The sequence below is a fragment of the Eptatretus burgeri genome, chromosome 7 (genome assembly GCF_056783735.1).
Source record: "Eptatretus burgeri isolate ZD-2024b chromosome 7, Ebu_testis_v1, whole genome shotgun sequence".
NCBI lineage: Eukaryota > Metazoa > Chordata > Myxini > Myxiniformes > Myxinidae > Eptatretus > Eptatretus burgeri.
The window spans coordinates 22576662-22588787 of record NC_140967.1 but is presented as its reverse complement, the minus strand read 5'-3'; the positions used below and the strand labels follow the sequence as shown (position 1 = coordinate 22588787).

Here is a 12126-nt window from a genome sequence, read left to right as displayed (position 1 = left end):
AGGGGCAGCAAATGAAATCCATACAACCCTTGTCTTATGATCGGTCGTCCTCTTGGCAAGTTTGATTGGTTGAGATTGCATAACTAGTGACCGAATACATCGATATACGGATGTCAAAATGCGTAGATTGTGTGGCGACAGATTGACAGGGGTCCTCATTTTGCTATTATTGTGTTTTGCCTGGGGCCACTAAATGACTAACGCCGCCCTTGCATTTGTCGTTGTGCGAAGTTTATTTTGCGGTCTCTTGGTTTCGGGTCTCATGGTCATGGTCAAAATTGACACTTGCAATTCCACGGGGTTTCCGCAAATCTCACGGGATTATGAGTTGGACAGGAGACCGTGAAGGGCCATTTTAAAATCACTCTATAGTGTCTGAGCTTTTGTAGCTACGTGAAAGGTAATATTAAATGATACCCAACCCCATTCCTCAGTGGGTGTTGGGAGGTGTTTTAGGCCCCCACAAAAAAATATACGGGGCAACGCCGGGTACCCCTGCGAGTATAAAATAGATTTATTAATAATGTTACGGGCCCAGGTTGGAGGGGGTGCTATGAAAATGGGGGTATCACCGGTTCCCCCCAGACTCACCGGGAATCGAAGCTGTCGCACGAATAAGTCCGTGTCATGGTGGGTCGCTTTAACACCAACAATTTCACCACGTGACCCAGTGTCCTCTGTCTGACTACTGCTTAACTGGGGTACACGCAATCTCCTTATCAGGGAATAATGCCCTCGGCAGTTGTGCTACTTTTATCTTTATTGGATCTTGATTGAGGTGACTAAACATTCCACGAGCACATCACCGGACTGATGTGAGAGCCAATCCGCTGGGGAATTATAATGTCTCGGTTAATTGATGTACGGACATTGCTTGACCAATGGAAGAAAGGACAACCACGCTCAGATTGTAAATATAATTCAACAACAATTATTTATTTATAAGAAGCAATGTGGGGGATGGGAAAGGAGGGAAGGGAACTCACGGGCTGTAATGGAGTCAAATGGCAACTGGGGCAGTAAAAGGGGAAATGCAATAAAAAGGAATCAATGTCTGTATTTACAAAAAGAAAAGAAAATGCACAAGTCGCACTTAGCTTAACCTACCCCTTACCTACCAGATAACACGACAGAGTACCCATCAGTCAGACACTCACACATGGGGAGGCAATTATGAAGGGTTGGGTGGCCTCAGCCTACTGGTACGTGCCTACGTGGAACCGTCTCCCTCCCCAGCTTGGTACCACTCTCCCTGCCGCTCTCCGGAACGGCCCAGACACTGCACTCAACAACAGAGGGTCCATGAGCTTCGTTGGAACCACACACCAAAGTGTCCCGGACCAGGGAAGACAACGAGTTGATGACCAGGGCAGAGAGAGGGTGAAGCAGAGCGTCAGGTGCAGCTTTATAGTCCCTTGGGCAGGCGGGGACAATGAGCCACATGTCAGATCTTCTGAGGTGGCCTGGGGCCAGCTATTGGGCCATGGTAGATCTTACAAGCTAGCCCCATACCAGCCACTGGGGAATGCCCCCCCGCAGACCCCCCAATTCTGCTGCCCGTCCGGATATGCACTCAGTTGGCCCTTCCGGCTGTCAGCAGGAGCGGAGCTCCGCACTTAACATGGGGAAATCACTTTTACCCCCTTGCACCCTGGACGAACCCCACATGTCTAAAAATGTCCACGCCACACGTCATTCATTACGCGCTAATGGTGCTATTATCCAAATTGGTTGAGAGGGGGTGTCACCAACCCAACCCAACACATTTAATTACATACCCTGACAAGGAAGGTGCTGCTCTTAACATACATTACGTAAATAACTATTCTAAGAGTCTACGTGCTGTGTGCGTTTCAATTTCGGCAAACGGTTTATAAATCCGTCACAATACTTTATGTATTGACTTCCGACACACACTACGAGCTAAAAGGTTGCTGCTGTGATTTGGCTTTGTTTCCCATCTTGTTGCTGTTCTAATTTAAGATCCTTAAGAAATAAAGTTATTTAAAAATTTTACAAAAGAGAGAACTTGTTCGAATCAGAGGCCACAGTTACCTCGCAACCCGTCGGGCCGCAGAGTTATCTGCGGCCAGCTGCCTTGGGGCCAGAGGTCTGGTAAAGGTCCGAGGAGCTCCCTCGTGATAAACCCAGACCCTGGATCCGTATTAGAATATATTTTCAGAATGTAAGGTTAAAAGCCATTACAAGATGGGTGTCGATGTCCGTCGGTCTGTTAATATTTCAGCGTTTTTAACTCCCTCCATCATGACTGGACCGATTATTTTTGAAACTGACCATCAGAGCCACTCGGATCTATTATTTAATTTGCACGTTGATGGCGTTCCCGTTTAAATATACAGTATCTTGAGAACGTAACGGTATTTTACGAACGACAGCGAGTGAAATGCGACACAAATACTCCGCAGTGTGGTGTAGTGGCGTACGTGGGCAGGGCACAATGCGGGGAGCGTTGTGGGGGCGTGGAGGTGTGGTGTTGGTGGTCACGTGTCCGCAAGGCTTATAGGTGTTTGCGCCGCTTGAGGCGTGTTTGTAGTCTGCAGTAGTGTGCATTCGGACGGGCAATAAACAGAGTTCGACAACCCTCACGACTATCCGAGTCCCACTGCCCTCCGGACACTACACGCAGGTTACCCATCTGATATCGAGAGTGGTGCACAACGCCAGTTGGGGTTTATATTCATGCAATGATCCCTAAAAATTGGATATTTTGGGATGGAAAACTGCTCGGATCTTCGTCGCAAAATTTGCTCGATCGATGACGTCACAGCAACGATGACGCACTCCAAGATGGCCGCCGCGAGTTTCGTGTGCCGCCACAGGAAAGAAACCACCAGCATGACCTTTCCATTATTTATTTATTAAAAAATGTAAATATATATATATATATTTCTATTTCTGTGGTGTATCCATTGAAGCATTTGCGTCGAATTCTATTTTTGTCTTTGATGTCCATCAAATCGTTTTCAAAACGGGGAAAACAAAATCGACGCAGAACAATAGTGTTTCAAGAACATTGTGTTGTTGCTGAGCGTTAACGGGCCCTCACTTACTGCAGTCACGCTAGGTCACGTGGCACTCCTCAAAGCCAATCGCTGGCCGAGTTTAATTCGGTGACTGTCGGTGCGGTTGGTTCTATTTTCAATTTTTTTTCTTTGATGTCCACGAAATCGTTTTCAAAATGGGGGGGGGGGGGAAATCGAGGCAGAACAATTGTGTTTGAGGAACTTCGCTTGAAGGGTACCTTACCTCAGATCGCTTTCCCGCAGAGCATTAACGGCCACAGTCACATGACACGCTAGATCACGTGGCACGCTCTTAGCCAATCGCTGGCCGAGTTTAAGTGAAGTGACCACATCGGTGCGGTTTTTTCGTGAAGGAGTTTGACGATGCTGGACGGTTTGATCAAGTAAATCCTTCGTTTATCGTTGTCCTTGTTGTCTGTTGTGTCCGTCAGCACGTGTGGTCAACGCGTACCTGGGCTTTTTATTTTTTCAGTCATCCCACCCCCACCCCGGGCTGGCAAGAAGGCCAAGAGAGGAGGATTAAATGAGGTTTGAACATTTGCTTCTAAGCTGTCTAGCTTGGGTTCGAATCCCGATAAACTGTCCTCCCAATGTTTCACAGGAACGGTGAATTCATCAATATGTGTGCCGTCCCTCAGATGGATGTTAAGCTGGGCGTCCCATCTGCCCGTATTGGTGTTCGTTAAAGATCCCGTGGTCCTTTGAGAAGAGTCGGTGAGCTATCGCCGACACTGTGAACAAATTCTAAATTCCTGCCGTGTCTTCCCTGTGTCGTCGTGGCGACTCCTCCAGGATTGTAGCCCGGGCCAAGAAACTGCCGTGGCAGCCATTTTTCCCATTTTGGCGTGAAAACGATCGTCCATTTTCCCCACCACCGTTTTAGTATTTCGCGCCAAAATATGAACTTTTCGTTTACTTCACTGTTATTTTCTTTCCCTTTCCTATGTGCGTCCTCGTTTCAATAATCCAATGATTGAGTTGTAAAACAAAGGACCCAGCGTGGCGTTTTGGTTCCTTTCAGTGGCGTGCAGAGGTCTGGTGATGCCCGGGGCAAATCTTGATTGTATGCCCCAAAGACTCAAGTATAAGGCCTAATATACTGAGAAATATTATGAGAAAGGAAAACATTTTCAATATATAAACACAGTTGAACATGAAATAAACGCTTTATTCGATTTTAATGTAAATCAATCAAATTTATTAAGTTCTTTTCCCCAAATGATCCCTCCTGTCACAAAACACCTGAACTACACTTTTTACATCAGCTGTGAGAAATTCTTTTTCAATGCTTATTAAAGCCAGGTTCGTCAGTCGCTCCTGTGACATAGAAGACCTCAGATATGTTTTTATTAATTTCAGTTTTGAAAATGACCTTTCACAGCTTGCGACTGAAAATGCAATTGTAAGCAGTAATCTGTATGAAACACACAGCGTCGGAAAGACATCCCTCCCATACTGCAGTGAAGACTCAAGAGAATCTTTAGGATCAGGGGGGAACTATATTCCCTCCAGCTCGAAGGAGCATCACAAAATCGATAATTTCGTCATACAACTGAATTGCAACCACATCATTGTCATAATAATTTGCAAAATCTGAACATTCCTTTTTAATTTCTCTCTTTCTTGTTCATCTTCAATCACTACTGAATTCAAGTTCAGAAGAAAATAAAATCGGTCACTGAGTCTTTGAAGACGGACACTGCGGTCTTCAATTTCAGTTTTTAATCTGTTCACAATCTCTACCATTACTCTATTCATTTATTCTTGTGCTGTCAGTCCACTATCTCTTGCTGACTCTCCAGGCATTATTATCTTGCCAAAACGAAGTTTTTGCAAGATCTGTTACTTGGTAAGTTTTTTTTTTTTTTGTTTGTTTGTCTGTAATCATTGGATTTTTCACCTTTATATCACTCTGTAGAGCACAATTCTCATCGGAAACTCTTGTGGGTACACATATCGTAGTATTATTACAATACCCTTCAGCACACATAAAGGTCAAGTTCAAAGGTTAAGGTCACTTTGCAGTAAATCATGGAGGTCGACGAAACCCTTATTTTTTGAGTAATTTTAATTGAATCATCTCCAAACTTTATGGGAATGTAGTATATGGTCTGGTGCTCAGCTGATTAGTTTTTGGTGGCGATTGGCCTTGACCTTCATGGTTAGCGCCTGAGGTCAAACATATTTGACCTCAAGGTCAAATTTTCAAGTTTTACGAACCATATCGTGTAGTACCTCAAATTGAACACCTCGATGAGTGCTTTCTAGATATGTCATCTTGAGACATTATGATGTCATTTGGTGACGTTATGAGGAAAATGCATATTTTTCATGGTTACTCTGTAGAACGACTCTCATCGGAATCTCTCGTAGGCAGATATTCCTCAAGGAGTCGCTCCTGGTGGATAGCAGCTCTGTTCACCTCAGTGTGACCTTAAAGAAGTCACACGTGGTCACCTTTTGGCAAGATACGGGTCACCCTGCGGGTGACATTGGTTTATTCTTCTTCTCCTTGTTCGTGCAATTGGTATTCCCCAATTTTCACAATATTCATTGGTTAAATCTATTGCATTGTGGATAATTTCGTCATTCTTCAAATTCAAGATATGAATAAGTCCTCTCAGATCACAAGAAGCTTCATGGAACCCCATTTTCGGATCCTGCAAACGTTTTGAGACTTTCTCCGCTGATGATAAAACTGAGTACCAAAAATTTAATAAAGCTATAAACGGGAACTGTTGAAGAGTTCACTAGCAATCCTACATCAGATTTAGTTTCCCTTGAAAATTCTCCTTCCAGCAGGCTTTGAAGGCTTGCAATAACGTTGTCACACTCTTCGTGGATTACTTGCACAGCATCATGGCTGGAATTCCATCTTGTGTCACACTGTCTTTTCACAGTCCGAGTGACAAAAGATTTTAACACTTCCCAACGAGAAGTAGATGAAGAAAAAAAAGTATAGAGTTTTTCCAGCATGCCAAAAAATGTAACAACAACAGGTTGCACCTCACTTGCATGGACACAGGCCAAATTGAGGCTGTGGTTCTCGCAGTTCAGAAACACAGCTTTTGGGTTAACTTCAAGAATTTTTTGTTGAACACCTCCTCTCACTCCAGCCATAACTGCTGTGTTATCATATGCTTGACCATGACAGTCATTCATGGAAATCTTGTCTTCTTCCAATTTTTCCTGAATTTTATTTACCAGGCTGACTGCATCATTCTTGTTGACTTGAAAAAATCCCAGAAATATCTCCTTTATTTCTACTTTTCTGTTTTCATCAATATGAACGGAACGCAGAATTTCAGAAACCTGATCTTCATGGGCAATATCTGGAGTTGAATCCAGCATTATGCTAAAATATTTTGCGTCCTTAATTTCGGAAATTATATTTTTATTGACAGTTTCACCAAGAAGATTGATTATTTCCTTTTGAATTATGTTGGACAAGTAGGTGACACTTTTTAGTTTCTCTTTCCCTCTCTACAAGTGTTTTGCTAAGATGTCATCAGATTTGGCCAAAAGTCTGATTGTTGCGAGAAAGTTTCCTGTATTTTCACTGACTGTCTCCCCTGGCTCTGATAACCCAGATATTCCTTCTCCTCAATGTCCACGATAGGCCAGATTCTGTTTTTCCAGAAAGGATATAACCTCGACAATCCGTTCAGTTATAGCTTTCCATCTTTTCTTTTCAGCAGACATTTGCTGTTGAAGTTCAGCATCTATCGTAGTTGAATGATGGAGTCGAACTACGAGGTTCAGGTATTCCCTCATGTGAGCTCGATGAGAAGGGCTTTTCTCATGGTCAGGTATTCTTGGATTTAATTTTCTCCTAGAGGAGAAACCGTCTTCCTTTCCAAAGTTTGACACAGACGACAAATGCTCCTTTGAAAACAAAAAGCAAACAAAACAGTAGCATGCTTTCCGATATGGAGAGTATAACAACCATTTTCTCTCCACAATTTCTCCGTTTGTGGAAACTTTATCAAACCACTGTTTGGAAAATGATCTCCCATCCTTCTCAGCAAATGGACTACTTTTATTCTGATATCTTTCAGGGCCATGTTGTAATATTGTCATCTTCAAATGATCTGGAATAGGTTTCTTCAAACAGCCAAGATTGCTTCTTTGCAAAAATATGATAAAATCTTTATTTTCTTCACATGGATCATCACCTGACAACGAGACTGAGGAGAGAGAGTATTATGTTCTGACCGAGCTGAATCCGTATCAGAAAAATCCTTCTCTGCACCCACATCATCTTTTACTTCTCCAGGTTCTCCTACTTCTTCTTTACTTCTTTTTATTCATGCATCGAATGCCCCTCTTTGATGGGACTCATCTTCGACTCTGCCCCTCTTTTTTTCCTGTTCTGTGCTCCACTCGGTTGTACTTTCTTCATCTGAGACATCTGAAAAAAAAATATATGTACAAAGTGATTACTAACTTACACACTTCTGAGACAAGCTTATTTTCTCTTGAACAAATATTCATTCTTGTATTTGTAGATAATAAGAGAACAAAAAATCTTAATTGGAGATAAAACCATTAAACCATTAAAATTAAAACAATAATATTGTTATAGATAACAGCTCCACCACCAACTCCCTGCGTGTTGCCAACGCGGCTTTTTATAGCCTGAGAGGAGAAGCCGTTGGAGGTTTCGCCACCCGAAATCGGCGCTTCCCCCCTTTCACCTCTGAACCTTCACCCCAGGCTGGCTCCGCCCCTTTCACCTCTGATTGGCTGGCCTTTTCCAGGGCAAAGCCCCTCTTGATCAGTTTATGCAAATCAGCCGTTTGGACGGCTGATTGCACACGGACGCTGGAATGTGGCTCCCCCTGTTGCGCCGCGAGTTTGTAACAACGGCATTTTGCCGCTGTTTCCTGAGCAGGGCGCTGTGTTGTGGAGAATAAACTATACTGCAATCATTCTGAAACTCGATAATAATAAGCACACAAAATACTCGTAACATTTCATTTTCTATCTCAAAAACCGTAAGACGCATGAGAAAATGGGAAGAAAATGGTAAACAATCGGTCAGTTGCAGATGGATAAACCATATTTCATTTCTTTGTTCCTTCGTATCAAATTATTTCACACTGATTCTCCAATGATAATTTTGTGCAATTTATATCATAGACTTGCAAATTAGTGGTATCTGTATTCGAATATTAACATGTTAAGGAATAAATGTCTCCTATTCCGAGATTGAATGCCATAGCAGTCCTCTGATCATCCAGGCTTCACTCTTACGACATCCCATGTAAATATTTCATTAAATATCACCAAAAAACCTATAAAAAACGTAGTTGCACCCGTTCTAGAGCTATTCACTGACCTGAGTAGGTAAAAAAAACGAATCTAGATGCACAAAAAGCTGAAGAAAAGACGAGTTATGACTCGAGGAAATGCAGGAACGAACAGCCACGTCTGCTTGTTGCTTTTGATGGTTGCACCACGTACATCATGCGCATGCGTGTGGGGGAATGGGGAGAAGCACCATTTTCTCTAGACAGAAAGGGTACACCATGTTCAAGGAATAAAGGGCTAACAACTGCCTCTGCAGTGTGGTGAGCCTCCAAAAATTGATTTATCACTGCTGAAATTTTAAAATTACTATCTTATTTCCTTCTCTGATTGAATGCCCCCATCCAATGGATGCACGGGGCCAACGCACCGTCGCCCCCCCCCCTCTGCACGCCACTGGTTCCTTTTGAAACGAAGTGGGAGAGTTAAGGCAAACATAATAATATATGTATATTTTTTTAACAGCGTCTCGCGAAGCGAACGCTGCTCTCAGAGAGCTCGGCCTTCTTCTTCTTCTTCTTCTTCTTCTTCTTCTTCTTCTTCTTCTTCTTCTTCTTCTTCTTCTTCTTCTTCTTCTTCTTCTTCTTCTTCTTCTTTTTCTTCTTCTTCTTCTTCTTCTTCTTCTTCTTCTTCTTCTTCTTCTTCTTCTTCTTCTTCTTCTTCTTCTTCTTCTTCTTCTTCTTCTTCTTCTTCTTCTTCTTCTTCTTCTTCTTCTTCTTCTTCTTCTTCTTCTTCTTCTTCTTCTTCTTCTTCTTCTTCTTCTTCTTCTTCTTCTTCTTCTTCTTCTTCTTCTTCTTCTTCTTCTTCTTCTTCTTCTTCTTCTTCTTTCTCTCTCTCTTCTTCTTCTTCTTCTTCTTCTTCTTCTTCTTCTTCTTCTTCTTCTTCTTCTTCTTCTTCTTCTTCTTCTTCTTCTTCTTCTTCTTCTTCTTCTTCTTCTTCTTCTTCTTCTTCTTCTTCTTCTTCTTCTTGTTCTTCTTCTTCTTCTTCTTCTTCTTCTTCTTCTTCTTCTTCTTCTTCTTCTTCTTCTTCTTCTTCTTCTTCTTCTTCTTCTTCTGACAAAACCTTTATATTAGGAATCGGATCCCACAGCACGAACGGTGGGTGTGTCGGACTCGGACACGTTGGCATTTCCCGTGGGAGATTGCCAAAAAGCCAGTGCAAGCATTTAATTTGATTGGCAGGGGACGAATGCACTGCCGACCACCCCTGTGGAGGCAGAAGGCTTGCTGAGACTGCTCATGGGAAGCCAAAGTCCAGTAGAGCGAGGACGTAGTAAACATCCTCGCCCGCTGCCCAGGCAAAGGAGCACTGGTTAGGGGAAGGGTATAGCATTAGATAGACCGGCCCCATGGAGGCACGAGGAGCAGTCCTCCATGTGGGCCCGGGAACACGAGTTGTGGGAGTTTGGTTAGAAATTAGAAACCGAATGGGCAAATGAGACCGTTTCCGGCTGCGAGAGCCTGGTAGGGCTTGGCTCGGGGAGCTGTGGCCCAACAGAGGAGCGGGATTTGGGTCACAGCGCGTCGCCTTGGGGTCGTCACCCCACCCTTCACCCGTGGCTTATACAAGGAGGAGCGTGGATCTGCTCGCTCTCTTCTTCGCCACCTTCTTCTATGCTCATCTCGGCTCTGCGTTGGCTGCTCCTCGTTGCCTCTGCCCTTCGCTGGCTTTTCAGTCGTGGTTGGTGTGCGACTGAGACGTGCTTATTCCGGAGGACCAGTGTGGAGCGCACGTTTCCACGAGCCTCGGCAAAGTGACTAAGCCAGAGATAATGCGCCAACTCACGAGGTGGGAACACTTAAGCAGAGTGTCCCACGGAGGTACACGCTACACCAGCAGAACTATGCAGGACTATCGCCTCATGCATCTTCTCTCTCTTTTTCCACCCCTCTATCTCGTCCCCTTTGGACACACAAAGCATCATTACTGACTCGCAATCCCATTTTCCTCGAGCACGACATCGCACCCCCCCCCCAATATTGCGTTCCACCACACCTCCCACTCCCACACCTTAGACACCAGTATTTCTGGCTCCCTCTCCCGAAGCGTGCTGGGTTGCGTTGGTTGGCCGAACGCTCCAGGTATTGCGAGGTCGTTTGTCCTCATCTGCAATCTTTCTTTCTGGCGATCTAATCTTCCGTGTGTGTGTGTGTGTGTGTGTGTGTGTGTGTGTGTGTGTGTGTGTGTGTGTGTGTGTGTGTGTGTGTGTGTGTGTGTGTGTGTGTGTGTGTGTGAGAGATGGCGCCTGTCGAAGCATAAGTTAAGATTGCAGAAGTTCTAACGGGATAAGTCTGCTCTGTGTCTGCTTTTGGAAATTGCTTGCCTTTTTCCACACCCCACAAATTCCTTGCTATCCGCTGCTATACATACCAATAAACCCCATTGACTGTGCCACATATCTTTCCTCGCTTGATTGTAAATAAATGCTTTGTGTAGAAATGTTCCCAGCTTGTTTTCGCCTTTTCCTTCATTGGTCCAGCATGGTTTGTATCCTCGCTTAGCCCAGACGTTATTCCCCAACAATCTGTTTTTCTAGCCAGTACGTCCTTTGGCAGTTACGCTCGGCTGCATCTGATCCTGTAAGGTGATCCGGTTTGAACAATGCATACCGAGAGTGTGTCCCCTGGTAATTAAACCACGTGACCTTAAAGTAAATGGTATTCATTAGATGGAGTACCCTAAGTCACGTGGTTGAGTTATTGACGTTCACGGTCGATTAGCGACCCGCCGCATCACAAAGTTATCCGTGTGCGATGGCCTGCGATTCCGGAGAGTCTGTTGGGAACTCGAGGTAGTTTCCCCCCTCGTGTGTTACGAATCTGGAACCCATCGTACACAACAGCCAGGGTCCTATAGATCAGTTATATCAGTAAGTACGTGTTGCCAGTTAGGGTCCCGTCCCTAGTCTAATGGGTAATTAAATATTCCTGTGCTGTGGAGTTATTTTAATAGTCAGGTTTTCTTGTGTTTTATTTTTACACCACCATCAACGACAGCGTCATCTTCCCCTCGCTCTGCTCGACGCCATTGTCTACGTGTGTCTGATCATGTACGGGGGGCGGAGATTTCCATCACCTCAGATCGAGACTCCGCCCATAAGGGCAGGGGCGTGCTCCTAGTCCAACCAGGAACCTCATCACCTCAGATCGAGACTCCGCCCAGAAGGGCAGGGGCGTGCTCCTTGTCCAACCAGGAACCTCATCACCTCAGATTGAGACTCCACCCAGAAGGGCAGGGGCGTGCTCCTTGTCCAACAAGGAACCTCATCACCTCAGATCGAGACTCCGCCCAGAAGGGCAGGGGCGTGCTCCTTGTCCAACCAGGAACCTCATCACCTCAGATCGAGACTCCGCCCAGAATGGCTGGGGCGTGCTCCTTGTCCAACCAGGAACCTCATCACCTCAGATCGAGTCTCCGCCCAGAAGGGCAGGGGCGTGCTCCTTGTCCAACCAGGAAGCTCAGCACCTCAGGCTGGCTCTGCTTTAGCCAGATAGAGTGTTCGGCCCCGGCCAATCAGGAGGCCGAGACGAGTCGTCGGAAAACGGACCGTCCAATGAGGAGGCGATTGGCGACAAAAGGAGGTCTCTCGCGCCTGAGCACAAAAAGGAGGGATGGGGGTTCTGTCAGGAGGTGAACATCTGCGTGCAAGGTGGTAGAGTGCAAAAGTGTCTGCGCACGGAGTGGTCAGTGCAACGGAGGGTCTTCTCCTGCCAGCTTTCGCCCTGCCGACTTCGTTCGCCTGGAGCCTGGTCATGAGGACGTCTGGATCGTG

General features: G+C 45.1%; 1 protein-coding gene across 6 annotated transcripts in view; it reads left to right on the top strand.

Annotated features, from left to right (window-relative positions):
* Window positions 1-3301: 3301 nt before the first annotated feature.
* Window positions 3302-12126, top strand: part of WDPCP (WD repeat containing planar cell polarity effector) — a 210720-nt gene continuing 201895 nt past the window's right edge. For 4 of the 6 annotated variants that reach the window (XM_085887675.1, XM_085887669.1, XM_085887672.1 and 1 more), the window contains exon 1: window positions 3302-3427. The gene's annotated coding sequence lies outside the window, so the exon portion shown is untranslated. The other 2 variants (XM_085887673.1, XM_085887671.1) reach the window with 2 other exon arrangements.